Below are 15217 nucleotides of genomic sequence, written 5' to 3'. Positions count from 1 at the left end.
ACCCCCAAATTACGGACCGAGGGAGACAGAAGAGGAAAAGGGCCCAGGGATGTCGGCCAAAAATCGCTCATCCAGAACAAAAGGGGGGTGTTAGTGCCTACAACCAGCACCTCTGTTTTGTTTCCATTTAGCTTAAGCCAGTTTACTGTCATCCACGCCCCCAGATCTTCCAGGCACTTCTTTAGGTGGGCGGCTGTGTCAGGGCGAGTAAGATCAAGACGCAGCAGAATCTGAGTATCATCTGCGTAAGAATAATACCAAAAGCCATGAGAACAAATGAGGGACAGGAGGGGACGGATAGAGACATTGAAAAGTATAGGAGAGAGAGCGTACCCCTGAGGGACACCGCAGTCAAGCCCCATTGGTTTAGACCGGAAGAGAGGGAGAGAGACAGAGAGATTGAGAGCGGTCAGAGAGAAATGATGTGAACCATCTCAATACCTGCCTGGATAGACCGGCCGAAGATAAACGGGAGATCAGGGTGGGATGGTCCACCGTGATAAAAGCGGCAGACAGGTCAAGGAGCAACACTTCTCCAACTCCGTCCTGATCCAAAAGACGAGCCAGGTCGTCCAATACAGAATTAAGGACAGACTCAGTTCCTCTTACCGGGCGGAAGCCCGAATGAAACTGGTCCAAAAACCCAGATGTCTCGAGGAAGGTGGAAAGAAGTGGGGATATCAAGGCTTCCAACAACTTCATGAGGAACGGGAGGAGCGAGATGGGATGGAAGTTAGCAAGTGTCGCTGGATCAAGAGACAGCTTCTTGAGAAGAGGGATCACCAGTGCATGTTTAAGTGTTGCGGGAATAACGCCGTTGTGAAAAGAGATGTTAACAGCTGAGGTAAGCATAGGAATCAGATCAGCGAGATTTCTTTGAGATGGTGTCAGGGGGATAGGGTCAGCCGGAGAGGTGGATTTGAGGCACCCAATTGCAGCTAGCACATCAGGTTCGGAAGAAACTGGAACATCAGACCAGTTGTCACTAGAGGGAACGGAATCTATAGGGTTCGGGGGTGCAGCAAGAGGGCCAGGACCCGCCTGAATGTTCTTACGGATGTCCCTAATCTTGGTAAGAAAGAAAGAAGAAAGGGACTCACACAGATCCTGAAAAGGAGTAGCCTGAGGGCCAGTAGCCATGGTAGCCAATGAGGGTGTTTGGATAACACTGTACATTACTTCCATCATGATGTATGTTCAATGCCTTTAAAAAAAAAGTACTTACTTTGAACTAACCCTCTGATACTTTTTCCTTTTTGTAGACAAAATAAATCATGTTTTTCTTGCAAAGCAGTGCACCAAGCTTTTGGGGTGTTTTTATTGTCTTTAGGTCTTGCTCTACAAATTGTAGGCCAAACATGAGGATTTGCCCATCCTACACCCACTCGTACACTTAGCTGGTTGTCTTATAGCCTTCAACCCCCTGTACTTGCATTTAGTTGTGTACCCCCTTCATGCTCTCAATCCCCCTGGCCACCTGGCCACCTGGCTTCACTGGCACTTCCTTCTCATGGGCCCTTCTTCCCAGTTCCTGCTCTTCCCCCACCTCCCTTCCCACTTCCATTTCTCGCTATTTGCATGATCTGAATGTCGCAAGGCCTTTTGGGATTGCTACTCTCCTCCTTCCTGTTACCCTCTCCTGCCTTGCTGTGCCTTGAAATACTTGTGTATATACACAATACAAATGAACAATATCTTCAATATCTCACCTGATTAGATATTCTTATTCCTTCATGGTAATGCATTTCTTCGACCCCTGAACTCCATCCTCGGCTTTCCCTGCATATCGTCATGGATCTTTTTATTTCGCCTGTTTGTCTTTGTTGTCGTTTGCGTGCCCTGAGGCCTGCGGGCTTGTGGCGCGATGGTATAAACATTCTTAATTAATACATAAATAAATACAATTGTGATATTTGCCTAGTAAAGTCCACTGAGAAATTATTTTATTTTTCCATTCTACATTTTCATCCTTGAAAAAGAGGCCATACAGGCTTAAGTGTAAAGAGGCCATACAGGCTTAAGTGTAAAGAGGCCATACAGGCTTAAGTGTAAAGAGGCCATACAGGCTTAAGTGTAAAGAGGCCATACAGGCTGCCCTTGTACAAAATCATCCTTGTTTTTCTGTTTCTTACCTACAAACCCTTTATCCAAATTAATTTTCTGTTGTCTTCAAATAGTTTTGGGATATTGAATATTTGTGAAGAAATGTGATTCTCTTCTTTGAGATTAAATGTATATTAAAATTTCTCACAATCACAAGAGAAGTGATTTGGGTGCAATTTTGTTGGCCTACAGTCAATTAGCAAATCTTTTTGTTCAGGCCCAATTTCTATCGTTTTAGTTAACAGTTCCTTCCTAGTCTTGTCATTGGTAGGATGCTGTGCGCATAATGGGAGGTGCAACACATGTGCACGTGTGGGCGTGGCTCTGGTAGGATGATGTCAGCATAATGGGAGGTACAGAGCATGTGCACATGTAGGCGTGGCTCTGGTAGGATGATATCAGCATAATGGGAGGTGCAACACATGTGCACGTGTGGGCGTGGCTCTGGTAGGATGATGTCAGCATAATGGGAGGTGCAGCACATGTGCACGTGTAGGCTTGGCTCTGGTTTAGTCTCTGCCACCAATCATGAATTATATTTAATGACTGAGGAATTCTTCTTAGGGAAGGATCATCTTTTCTGCTTATTACATTTTATTTTTTAAATCTCTTGGTTGGTGAGTGGTCATTTAATCATGAACACATGATCAAATACAATATTGAACTTATGTTAAAGGATATTTATACTGCGCACTATCACCAGCGGCGTGGTCCCCTAGGGCTCTGTAAAGACTGGAGGGGGTATCTGTACTCCTGCCCTGTCTATATGGCAGAGTAGAAGCAGAGAGCACCCCAGCCAAGATTCTCTACATGGTAGCGTGGACGAGCCATCAAGGCTTAAGCTCTCAGCAGGTGATGCAGGCTGGTTCTTAAGTACAGTGTAGTCCACAAACCCCCCACAAGGGAATGTCCACACACTATGTTATGTGCTAACACAGTTCTTTATTTAAAAATAAGGTTCAAGATATATACATCAATTAATAACACTTTGTACTCTGGCAATTCTAATATGGCAAATATATACAACGTCTATGTGGTACCACACTAAGCTATTGACTCCTTTAAAATGCATCAGCTGCTGACAGTTATAATGGCATACAATCATATAACAGTGTGTATCAGTCTAGATCATGGGAAGGAAGACAACTTGGGTTAAACAATGGCAGAATGGTACTTTAGCTACTGACACACAGTACTGTGTGGGGATCCGCCCACTGGGCAACCTGTAATAAAGAGTATTAACAAGCCCAGTCCATTAATGTCTAAATAGTCTTTTTTTCCTGGTTAAAATGTTCCACTACCCCAATGTACCTGAGTTAGAAGACTTTCTTTGACGGTTCGCTGACAGATCCCTCAAGAGAGAACTCCCTTTAAAGCAGGAAACACAAGGCATCGAGATTCCTTGAAGAAATGTGAACAACGGCATTGAGACTGCAGCTTTGTTCTTCGCGTTGCTCGTCGACGATCGTTCGAGGATGTACTGGGAAGATGAGGCATGCGGTGCACCTCGATGCAAAGTGTTTGGTGCAGCAAAGAAGACTCAGTGAAAAATGTAGGCCCGGCAGTGGGTGTCAGCGATCGGGACTCGACACGGCTGGATTTCAGATCTTCACTTGTTGGCGTCTTTGTGGCCTTTGGGGCGGGAAACCAACCGGTGAATTCTCCTTGGTCGTCTGTGAACTCAACTTTTTCCGGCGGGACAAACTGGTTGACGGCGATGGCAAGGGGGCTTTTCATTCAAAATATTCTCTGGCAAAAGGTAGAGCGTTGCAGTTCTTGATGTTGAGCAGCACGGCATCAAGCTGTCCCCGCTTCTGGGCAACACGACTCGACAGGCTCCGGGTGGTCACGGAAATCCTCCGAACCCCGGTCGACAACGATGGACTTCGATGGCCTTGATGTCTTGGTGCTTTACTTCAAGATTTCTTAGCTGACCTCATCTTAGGTTGACAACCGTTTTGGACTGACTTCCAGGGTGCCTCGATGAAGATCAGCTTATGCACGATGTTACCTTGTAGCTCGGGGAGAGGTCTCCTAGCCAGGTCCTCTCTCGGGTCAGTCCTCGACAGACTCGACAGCTTTTAGATTTCGTCGATGGAAAGCAGCAGCAATTATTCTTCTTCTAGCTGGACTTCAAGTTAAGCAGCTTCAAGTTTCAACTTCAGCTTCTGAACAAATTGGGAAGTGAGAGGTTCACAAATATACACATCTGTCACTCATTCACACTACTGAGTCAAGCTCAGTCAGCCAATCAGAAAAAGGGCATTCATGCAGGCAGGCAGCCAATCAGGCTCACAGCACATTCAGGCCATGCATTTCCACCCAGACACCCATACACCCATACACCCATAAAAAGGAATGTGGATTGGGGCAAGCACCCAGCCTTTCAGCACACCACACTGCATTCATGTCAGTTTCAGGCAGGGCTGTCTCATTCTTTGCATAACACACACAGATACCAGACACCCATAACATAGAATGCATATTGGTCACACAGTATTCACACAGTTCCCACCCCAAGGGTGTACCCACAACATACAGTCACTGGGAAGGCTCCAACCAGTCTGGCCTGGACTTCTTCACAATACCATATATGGTTCTTCCACCCAGCAGCCAATCAGGGGAAGGGACAAAATCAGGCCTTCTCAGGACTTTGGCAAAACAAGGTAACAGGTAATAGAAATCAAGAGGCCACAGGGGCCATCTTGCCTTCTATCAGGAATCCACTGATTCCTATGGCAGGGCCTGGGTATCCCAAAATGGAGGATACTCAGAGCACCTGCCAAATTCAGCATGGAGCTGTCATCATCCCATACTTGCTCTGTGGGCCACACACAGGTGCCAGAAAACATGCAGTAGGTGTACAGGGTTGTACCCACACCCATGGGGGTCATAGGGGTAATCCAAGGGTCTCTGTTTACCACAGGCAAAAATAGGAAGAGTTGCACTGCCAGGAGTCCCAACTGGACTCCTGTGCAGAAAACAACACAGAACACACATGATAACGGAGTACAGGACAAGGACTTGGAGGCCCTGTCCCTCCAATGCATTTCCAGCATCACACTCTGGCAGATCTGAACAGCAAGAGGGAAGAGTGAGTTAGTAGGACTGAGCGGGAAGAGTGCAAGAGAGCTGTGATGTCCTTATGGCAGCTTCATTTCGGCTTACACCGTTCGCTGAACTTAGTTGTACTTTTCATTTGTTGGTCGACATGTGCTGTTGTGCGGTTTGTTTTGTTGTTGCAGTGTAGTGAAGTGCGTGCAGTTTGTTGTGCTTTCGAGATATAGTTGTGCTTAGATTTTGAGAGGTGTATGCAGAGGGTGATTTTTTAATTTATTTTATAGTAGGGTTGGTTAGTGACACTATCTAGATGTGACACATGCTGTACTCTGCAATTCTATCTAAATGTGACGCAAGGATAATCTCCACAATTCTATCTAGCTGTGATGCATGCTAATCTTCACAGTTCTTTCTAGATGTGGCACAAAGCTAATCTTCACAATTCTATCTAGATGTGAAACATGATAATCTGCACAATTCTATCTAGATGTGACGCAAGGCGAATCTTCACAATTCTATCTGGATGTGACACGTGATTATCTTCACAATTCTATCTGGATGCAACGCATGATTAACTTCATATTTCTGTCTAGTTGGGTCGCATGTTAATCTTCACAAGTCTACACCATCCATACCTGCCCAAATGCAAACTGAGGCTGACTAACACAATTGGCTTGCTGCTAAGTATGGTTACCTTACACATTGAGGCTAGTTTCACAATGGCTACCTTGTATATCTGCGGTAAATGGCATAGATAGACTGAGTGCCTGGTGGAGTAGGATACTAGATAATGAGACGGGTGTGGTAGTTAATGGGTCACTCCGATATGGCTAACTAACACAATGGGCCTCATTCCGAGTATGGCGGTAAGGGATAGCGGCCACCGGTAACGAGACCGGTGGCGGTAATCCCTTACCGCCATACTCCGAGTTCCCTTTGCGCCCTCGCCGTTAACGCCTGCTTTGAGCAGGTGTTAAAGTCGAGGGCGCAAAGGGGCCTCCAAGCCAATAACGGTGACCGTAATGAACGGTCACCGTTATTTGCATCTTCCCCATTCCCATTGAGCCCTATGGGGGCTCATTTGGGAATGGGGAAGAGCCTTGGTGAATGGGGAATTACCGCCCCGCCGACCTTGGAATGGGGCGGTGATTCCGCCATCCACCAAGGCGCTGCCGGTCCGGGTACGGCGTCAACCAAGGCGTTAATAGCGCCATTGGTTAGCGCCGTACTCGGAATGAGGCCCAATGGCTTAAGTGCTAGATATGACTACCATACAACCGTGGGTTAAGTGCATCAGACTTCAAGCTATTAGTGATAAGAGTTGTGGAACAGTTTAATTGGGAGCAGTAATGGCTGTTCCCCCTGCCTGCACCTTGCTTACCTTGCCAGTCGCTACTGGTTTGACGGCTGCACTGCCTGCTCCACCGGCGACCACTAGCAAACACGCTCTGAGCTGCTTCTGCAGGATCTGCCTTTGCCTCTGGGCCTTTAGCCAGAGGGGATGCATGGGCAGTGGGGCTGCCCTAGAGTAATGACTTAAAGAGGCACCAGCCACAATCAGGGGTCAGGTGGGCTGTGAGGCTGAAACATGGAAGAGGGCTGGGAGCAGGGATAAGCACACGCTGCACACGGCAAAATTAGTTCCATAATAAACTAAAAGCAACTATTTTAGGCTCAAAGAGATGGGGACAGAGCTTACCATGAGAGGAGGCCACAGGTGGAAAAGCGCACTGATCCTCCAACAATAGTGTAATATACTAGCGGGGATCCTGGGGCAAAGAGTGTTCCATTAGAGATCGGCAATAGAGTAAAATACTAGGGGGGATCCTGAGGAGAAGAGTGTTCCACTAGAGATGGACACTAGTGTAATATACTAGAGGGGTTCCTGAGGAGAGAGTGTTCCACTAGAGATAGGCAATAGAGTAATACACTAGAGGGGTTCCTGAGGAGAAGAGTGTTCCACTAGAGATGGACACTAGTGTAATACACTAGAGGGGTTCCCGAGGAGAGAGTGTTCCACTAGAGATAGGCAATAGAGTAAAATACTAGGGGGGATCCTGAGGAGAAGAGTGTTCCATTAGAGATCGGCAATAGAGTACAGTTCTTTGCACCACCAGGGAAGAGACCAGCTGCGGAGTGCTCCGTCACAAGGCACCACCTTTTGGTCGCGGTACAGGGGTAGTGGCTATCCGGTTGCCGATGTGCTCTGCACGGGCAATTCGACCACTGCGTCCTGAGGCGAAGAAAAAGCATAAGGGACTGGTTGTTCCCACCAGTCAGGGGAAGAGACTCTCCAGCAGGGAGATCTCCTCTGTCGTAGGGAAGTGGTGAGTCGGTTCAGCAGGGCTCCACCGGAGGTTTCGTTGTTGCAGGTCGGCTCAGCTTTACCCTTGTCGGATTCTTAGGTCCTGTGGCGACTTCTGAAGATCCAGTCCCAAAAGCCGTGCTTTTATGCAGAAAACCCCCATTCATTCAGCCTAGCTGTCAATCAACACATGCTAAGTGGTGAGCGGGGAGGCTCACCACTTGGGCCAATCACACGAGAGTGCGACCGGAGTTGGCAAGGCAACTCGGTCCAGGGAGCCTAAACGCCCTCCCACACCCCTGTGGTAACCCAGACAGAATGGCACAACTTTGGAGGGTCTCTGTACAGAGCCCGCCAAAAGTGGAACAAAGGGCTCGACCTTTGGTTTAGGAGTTACAGAGACAAACACAGACGCCATTTTAAAAACCGAGTTCTGGCAGAAAATACCATCCGATAGACTTATTTAAGATAAGTAGACCGGTGGTACGTTAGAGATTAACGAGAAACAGTATCAATCTCTAACAATGGGAAGAATCCCATAGGGTTATATTTGGGGTCGAATATAACAAGTAGTTTCCACTGCCACCGGCCAAAACTCGACGAGGGGGGACGGGACAGTGCCCCCTCGAATAACAGACCCAGGAGTAATCGAATTACCCCTACTAGTACGTCCACAATAGGATGGTTTGTACTAGTTCTGTTAGTAAATTTAGGTCTAGTAAAGCCAATGGTGACTTTACATGCCCGGGGAGACAGTAGTCAGTCCCCGGGTATGGAGTCTATGATGGAGGTCCGCTAGGACGCCCCAGTGTTACGGCACGTAGGGTGCGGTGTAACACACATAGAAAAACATATGAGACCCTATGGAGTAAAAGACCCCATAGCCCATAGAACACATTGACATTCAAAGGAATTACACACATTCATGTCCAAGAGTGGGAGAAAAAGAGTCTCACTCTTGGCAGGATGGAAAAAAACAAACTCCAGAAATCCAGCAAAGCTGCTGCGGGACTCACTAGGTTAGGAAATTCAGCCTAAACAGAGAATTCTCCCTAACACTCGCCCCCCCAGACTAAGGGACAGGTGGATTTAATCCACTCCTGGATGAATCTCATACCTCTAGTCGATGACATACATCCTAGAGAGACCATCAGCATTTTGGTGGTGACACCCTGACCTGTGCTCAATGGTAAAATCAAACACTTGCAGGCAGATCGACCATCTCAATAGTTTTGGGTTTTCCCATTTCATTTGCATTAACCATCTCAAGGGTTGGTGGTCGGTCTGAATGACAAAAGTAGAACATACAAGTACGGCCTAAACTTCTTCAGAGCCCACACGATAGCAAAGCACTCTCTTTCGATTGTTGTCCACCTTGTTTCAGGATCCTTCAGCTTGCGGCTGATGAAGCAAACGGGGTGCTCCCTACCTTTCCCATCCAGTTGACTGAGTACGGCACCTATTCCTACATTTGAAGCATCTGTCTGCACAATGAAGTGTTGGCAGTAATCAGGAGCTCTGAGTACTGGGGCTTGGCAAAGAGCCTTTTTCAGGTTTTCAAAAGCCTGATTGCACTCCTCGTTCCATTTAACCTTTTTAGGGAATTTGGGCGAGGAGATGACATTCAGTGGAGAAGCTATGGTCCCATAGTTCTCTATGAAATTCCTGTAGTACCCAGTGAGGCCTAGGAAGGCTCTCACTTGGATTTGAGTAGTAGGTGTTGTCCAATTTTGCACAGCTTCAATCTTACTGAGCAAAGGCCTTATTTCTCCACCTCCTACCTCATGTCCAAGATAGACTACCTTACTCTGTCCAATTTGGCATTTACTCGCCTTTATGGTCAGATTGGCTCGTCCAAGAGCCTGCAAAACATCTCTCAGGTCGGTTACATGTTCTTCCCAGGAATTGCTGAACACTGCGATGTCATCCAAGTATGCCATGCAGAAGTCCTCCATCCCATTCAGAACCTGGTTTACCATCCGTTGAAACGTAGCAGGTGCATTCTTCAATCCGAAAGGCATTACCTTAAACTGGTATAAGCCAACAGGGGTAGAAAATGCAGTTTTCTCCTTGGCATGGTCTGTCAGGGCTATTTGCCAATAGCCTGACGTCAAGTCAAATGTGCTGAGGAACTTGGCGGCGCCAAGTTTATCCACCAACTCATCTGTTCTTGGCAAAGGGTGGGCATCAGTCTTGGTGACTGCATTAAGAGCTCTATAATCCACGCAGAATCTAAGCTCTTTAGATCCGGCCTTTGGTACTAACACAACTGGGCTAGACCATGAACTAGTGGAGGGCTCTATTACCCCGAGATCAAGCATCTTGCTGACCTCACCTTTGATGTGGGTTTGTACGTTTTCTGACATTCTGTATCCTCTGCTTTTGACCGGCAGACAGTCACCAGTGAGTATGTCGTGCTGGCCCCAAGGGGTCAAGCCTGGTGAAAGCGAGAACAGAGAGGCAAACTGATTCAGCATAGATTTGCACTCTTCTTGTTGCTCGGGTGTCAGATTGGAGGAGAGATTTACTCCTTCAATTTCTTAGTCTAAAGGTAAGCCTCTGAGGAGATCCGGAAGAGCTTCACTCTCTTCTTCTTCCTCGGATGATGCTAGAAGCAACGCTCCTACATCGGGTCTTGAGATATACGCTTTGAGTCGGTTGGTGTGAAAGACTGTCGGAGCCTCCTTGGGATTGCCCAAGTCCACCAGATAGTTGACCTCTCTGAGTTTACCCACAACTCTGAAGGGTCCCATCCACTTGTCTTGCAAGGCCCTCTGCCTTGTTGGGATCATAACGAGAACGAGCTGGTCTTGAGCGAACTCAACCATGTTAGCCTTTTGGTCGTGCCAGTGCTTGACCAATGCTTGTCCAGCTTTCAAGTTATCGCTAGCTTCCGTCATCATGTGCGACATTCTCTGCCGGAGACCTATCACGTAGTCAGTCACTCTGACTGGCTTGGGGGAAGGAGCACTCTCCAACCCCTCCTTAATCAGGGCCAATGGACCTCTGATGGGATGACCATAGAGAAGTTCGAAGGGAGAATAACCTACTCCCTCCTGAGGGACTTCTCTATAAGCAAAGAGAAGGCATGGCAGTAGGAGGTCCCACTTACGCTTAAGGGGTTCCTCTAAAGCACCTATCATGCTCTTCATGGTTCGGTTGAACCGTTCTACCAACCCATTGGTTTGTGCGTGGTAAGCCGTTGAGAACTTGTAAGTAACTCCACAGGTTTTCCACATGGCTTTCATGTAGTGGGAAATAAAGTTTGACCCCCTGTCAGAGATTACTTCCTTTGGAAACCCGACCCTAGTAAAAATACCAAGGAGGGCCTTAGCCACATCCGGAGCTGTAACAGTCCTCATAGGAATTGCCTCAGGATACCTAGTAGCATGGTCTACTACAACAAGTATAAACCTGTTGCCTGAGGAGGTTGGAGGATCAAGGGGACCAACAATGTCAATCCCTACTCTCTCAAATGGGACTCCCACAACTGGGAGAGGCACTAAAGGTGCCACATTCTTGGAGCCAACCTTACCAGAGGTGTGGCAGGTGTGGCAGCTCCTGCAGTGTTTTTCCACTTCGGCCCCCATCTTCGGCCAATAGAAGTAGAGAGAGAGCCTTTCCTTAGTCTTCTTGAAACTCAAGTGACCAGCCAAAGGAATCTCGTGGGCTAACTGCAAGAACTGTGGTCTGTTCTCTTGGGGTACTACAAGTCGTTTGTAGTCTCCAGGTGCAGACTCGGTCTATTCGCTGTAGAAGAGGCCATCTTCCCAGTGCAACCTGTATTTCCCATGCTCTTGCCCTTCAGCCTGAGCTTCTGCCTGGTGGCGAAGACCTTCCAGAGTTGGACATTCTCTCTGTCCCTTACTGAAGTCTGCCCTGCTGGGTCCACCTTCTGCCAGTAAAGACTGCAGCTCAGGATGGTCAACAGGATCCAGATCTCCAATGAGTTCCTAGCCTTCCATTAGCTCTTCCTCAGAGTCTAATTCTACCACACAGGGTTGTACCTCCCTCTCAGCCTCGGCTGGAGGTGGAGTTACGGGTGTAACTTTGGACAACCGCGGGGAAGTCCGTGTTGGCTGCACTGTAATGCCGGCTGCTGGTTTCGGGATAGAAGTCTTAGGTTTCCCTTTCGCTTCTGATTTCTTGGAGACAGCTGCCGATAATTCCAGTGGAGCGGGAGTGATTTCTTTCTTTATCATCTCCTGGAGAGTACCGCGCATGGTCCTCTCTCTTGCGGGTCTGGTTAGCTCCTGTAACCGTTTACTAGGAGGTCTGGGAGTATGCGATACAACTCCGAGAGTTTTCAAATCATTACCCAACAGTACGCGTCCTGGTACCTCACTCTGTATGCTGACAGGTATCTTCACAGTCATGTCGTTACACTGGATGAGAACTGGTAATTGGGAAAGCATCTGCACAGGCCCTCCAGCTAACTTGGTGAGGCGTTTGGGTGCCTTAGAAACATCCTCAGCCTGAAAAAATGATTTATCCACCACAGTTATGATGGCCCCAGTGTCCCTAATGGCAGGAGTCTCCTGACCATTCACCTGGACACTTTCCTTATAATACTCTTTAGTATTATCGGGGATAGAATTATAGACATCTAAATTCTGTTGTTCCCACAACCCCAGAGATACTAAAGAAACGCTGGCTGAGACTCCAATGGGTTCGTCAGCTAGCAGTAGAAAGTTTCCACTTGCCATTTGGACTTCCTCCTCTAGAGCGAAGGCTAAGGAGACAAGCTGGACCCCTGAAGGTTTACCCTTACATCTGGGATCTCCTTTCACGTGGTCAGTCGAGCCACAAACAAAGCATTTACCGAATGCTTTCTGGAATGGTGGCTTGTTCTGACCCCCTTCCGGTTTGGCACCAGAAAACACACTATTCTGCTGTGGTTTTCCTTGTGGCTTACCCTTCTGGTTTTGTTTGGGGCCCTCTTTGGAATTTGAGTTATTAGAATTCTCTTTTGAGTCTTTTTTAGGCTGTTTTCCCTCATCCTTTTTCTAAGTTGCCCCAGAATCCTTATGAGTAGCCCTGTTGGCAACCCATAAGTCAGCAGCCTTAGCTAGCGTCCGGGAATCCAATTCCTTCGAATCAGCCAAGTGCTGTCTGAGCTCAGTAGAACAGGCATCATAAATCGACTCCAACATAAAAAGATTCTTCATGCCCTCATAAGTGTTCACTTTGTAACCCTTAATCCATCCCTCTAAGTTTTTCAACCCTTCACTCACCCAGGTAGCCCAAGGGGTACCATCATGCTTTTTGAGGGTTCTAAACCTCTTAAGATACTGGGAAGGGGTCTTCCCGAATCTAGCTATCAAAGCTAGTTTCACACTTTCGTAATCCGTCTTATCCGCCTCCCCCAACTCCATTACCACATCAGTCGCAACAGGAGGGAGCCTAGAGAACAACCAGGGAAGTAAATCATTCCCGGTGATGTCCTGGAGCCCATGATTGTACTCAAACAGTTTTAACCAATCCAACACATCCAATCTCGGTTCATACATACCCACTAATTCCTTCGGCATCCGGGGTCTTTTGGGACTGGAGCTCCTAGAGGAACCAGAGGACAGAGAAGCATTTTCCATAAACAACTTTTTCATCTCTAACTCGTGATTAAGTTCTATTTCCCTGAGTCTTAACTCAGCTTTCTTCTGCTCAGCCTGGGCATTCATCCGTCTGAACTCGAGCTCTTGGTTTCGTTCCGATTGAGCCAAGAACCGTTTGTATTCTAATTCGAGCTTCATTTTTTCGAGTTCAAAATAAGCGGGGTTACATGTGGGACCTGGTATGGGCCCCGTAGGTACAGCTGGTAAGGCAGGTAGAGGAGCAGGGGAGACAGTTTCGTTAGCCTCTCCTTCCTCTTCATCCTCTTCATCACTATCATCAGAATTACGATTTAGATCAACACCATCACTGTTATCTACATTTGCTGGAGAAATTGGTTCCTCTGAACCAGTACCCAGACTTTGGTTCGCCAGCAATCTCTCTATTAGTTCTAACTTCTTGCCTCTTACAGGAAGATTCTCTTGCCTACATAGAGCTCGCAAACTCTCAGTATTTTCACCTGACAAGGACTCTTGACTGTAAGTTTCCATCGTAGACATGTTTTTGAAAGTTGCTTTTTATAGCGCTAAGCTTTGTGGTTAGTTATCCTAAAGTGTCGAAAAGCACTCTAAACTGTATACTCGATACAAATCCCACCGCTGTACACCAGTGTTAGGCGGAAACCTGTGCAGTTCCCTCTGGGACCACTGCAAAAGATTTAGGACTACAGGTGTTTGGCAGTAAACCCACTTGGTAGCAGTCTGTACCACACAGATTCACTTGGTAGCTGTGGCTGAGCAGTCAGACTTCTCTCAAGAAGAGTTAAGCAGTATGTGGAGTTTACAAAATAGGGCAATTCTTCACAGTAAGACAAGCAAACACGGAACAAGGCTCCAGTGTAAAGATACAAAGGTATTTATTTATAACGGCACATCTATAAAAAACACTTTGGCACTATCACGGCAAACACTTCAATTACAACTACTCTACGAAGAAAACAGATCAATCCCCCTAACAATAGTTCGACAAGTCTAGGTTCTACCAGCATCACTTATTTGCAGACAGAGGTGTATGCCTCAACCTAGATGGCACACTAGTATTTGTTAGGACGGGAGAGAAAATAAGCAGGTTACGAAATCAACACGGTCCCAATACTGAACGGACAAATGCAAGGCAAGAAGACAAGAACCACGATAGATTATAAAGTTCAGAGGCCAGGCCCACTCGAAGAGAGGCGAGGCGATATGTCCCAAATGTATCTTAGTGGAAATGCGTTCGAGTCTTTGAAGCAAATTGTTATCGGCAGATTGGACCAGTTCAGAACAACACGCTAGAGAAAGCTTGGAGGCGACCCTATGGAGAGTTGAGGATTAAGACACCTCACTCTATCCGGCAACAAGGGAAGCCAGGCGGACACAGTACCTTGATTGTGGAGAGACAGCTCCGGCGGGGGCAGTTGTTCCTGGTGGTGGATGCACGTCCGGTCTTTGCCAAGAGAAGAGAGGATCTCGTCGTCGAAGGAACGTTGAAGATCGTTGCACCACCAGGGAAGAGACCAGCCGCGGAGTGCTCCGTCACAAGGCACCACCTTTTGGTCGCGGTACAGGGGTAGTGGCTATCCGGTTGCCGAGGTGCTCTGCACGGGCAATTCAACCACTGCGTTCTGAGGCGAAAAAAAAGCAAAAGGGACTGGTTGTTCCCACTAGTCAGGGGAAGAGACTCTCCGGCAGGGAGATCTCCTCTGTCGTCGGGAAGTGGTGAGTCGGTTCAGCAGGGCTCCACCGGAGGTGTCGTCGTTGCAGGTCGGCTCAGCTTTACCCTCGTCGGATTCTTAGGTCCTGTGGCGACTTCTGAAGATCCAGTCCCAAAAGCCCTGCTTTTATGCAGAAAACCCCCATTCATTCAGCCTAGCTGTCAATCAACACATGCTAAGTGGTGAGCGGGGAGGCTCACCACTTGGGCCAATCACACCAGAGTGCGACGGGAGTTGGCAAGGCAACTCGGTCCAGGGTGCCTAAACCCCCTCCCACACCCCTGTGGTAACCCAGACAGAATGGCACCACTTTGGAGGGTCTCTGTACAGAGCCCGCCAAAAGTGGAACAAAGGGCTCGACCTTTGGTTTCGGAGTTACAGAGACGAACACAGACGCCATTTTAAAAACCGAGTTCTGGCAGAAAATACCATCCGATAGACTTATT

Source organism: Ambystoma mexicanum, chromosome 6p, assembly GCF_040938575.1.
Source record: "Ambystoma mexicanum isolate Mex_15411 chromosome 6p, UKY_AmexF1_1, whole genome shotgun sequence".
NCBI classification, from domain to species: Eukaryota; Metazoa; Chordata; class Amphibia; order Caudata; family Ambystomatidae; genus Ambystoma; species Ambystoma mexicanum.
This window is presented reverse-complemented; position numbering follows the sequence as displayed.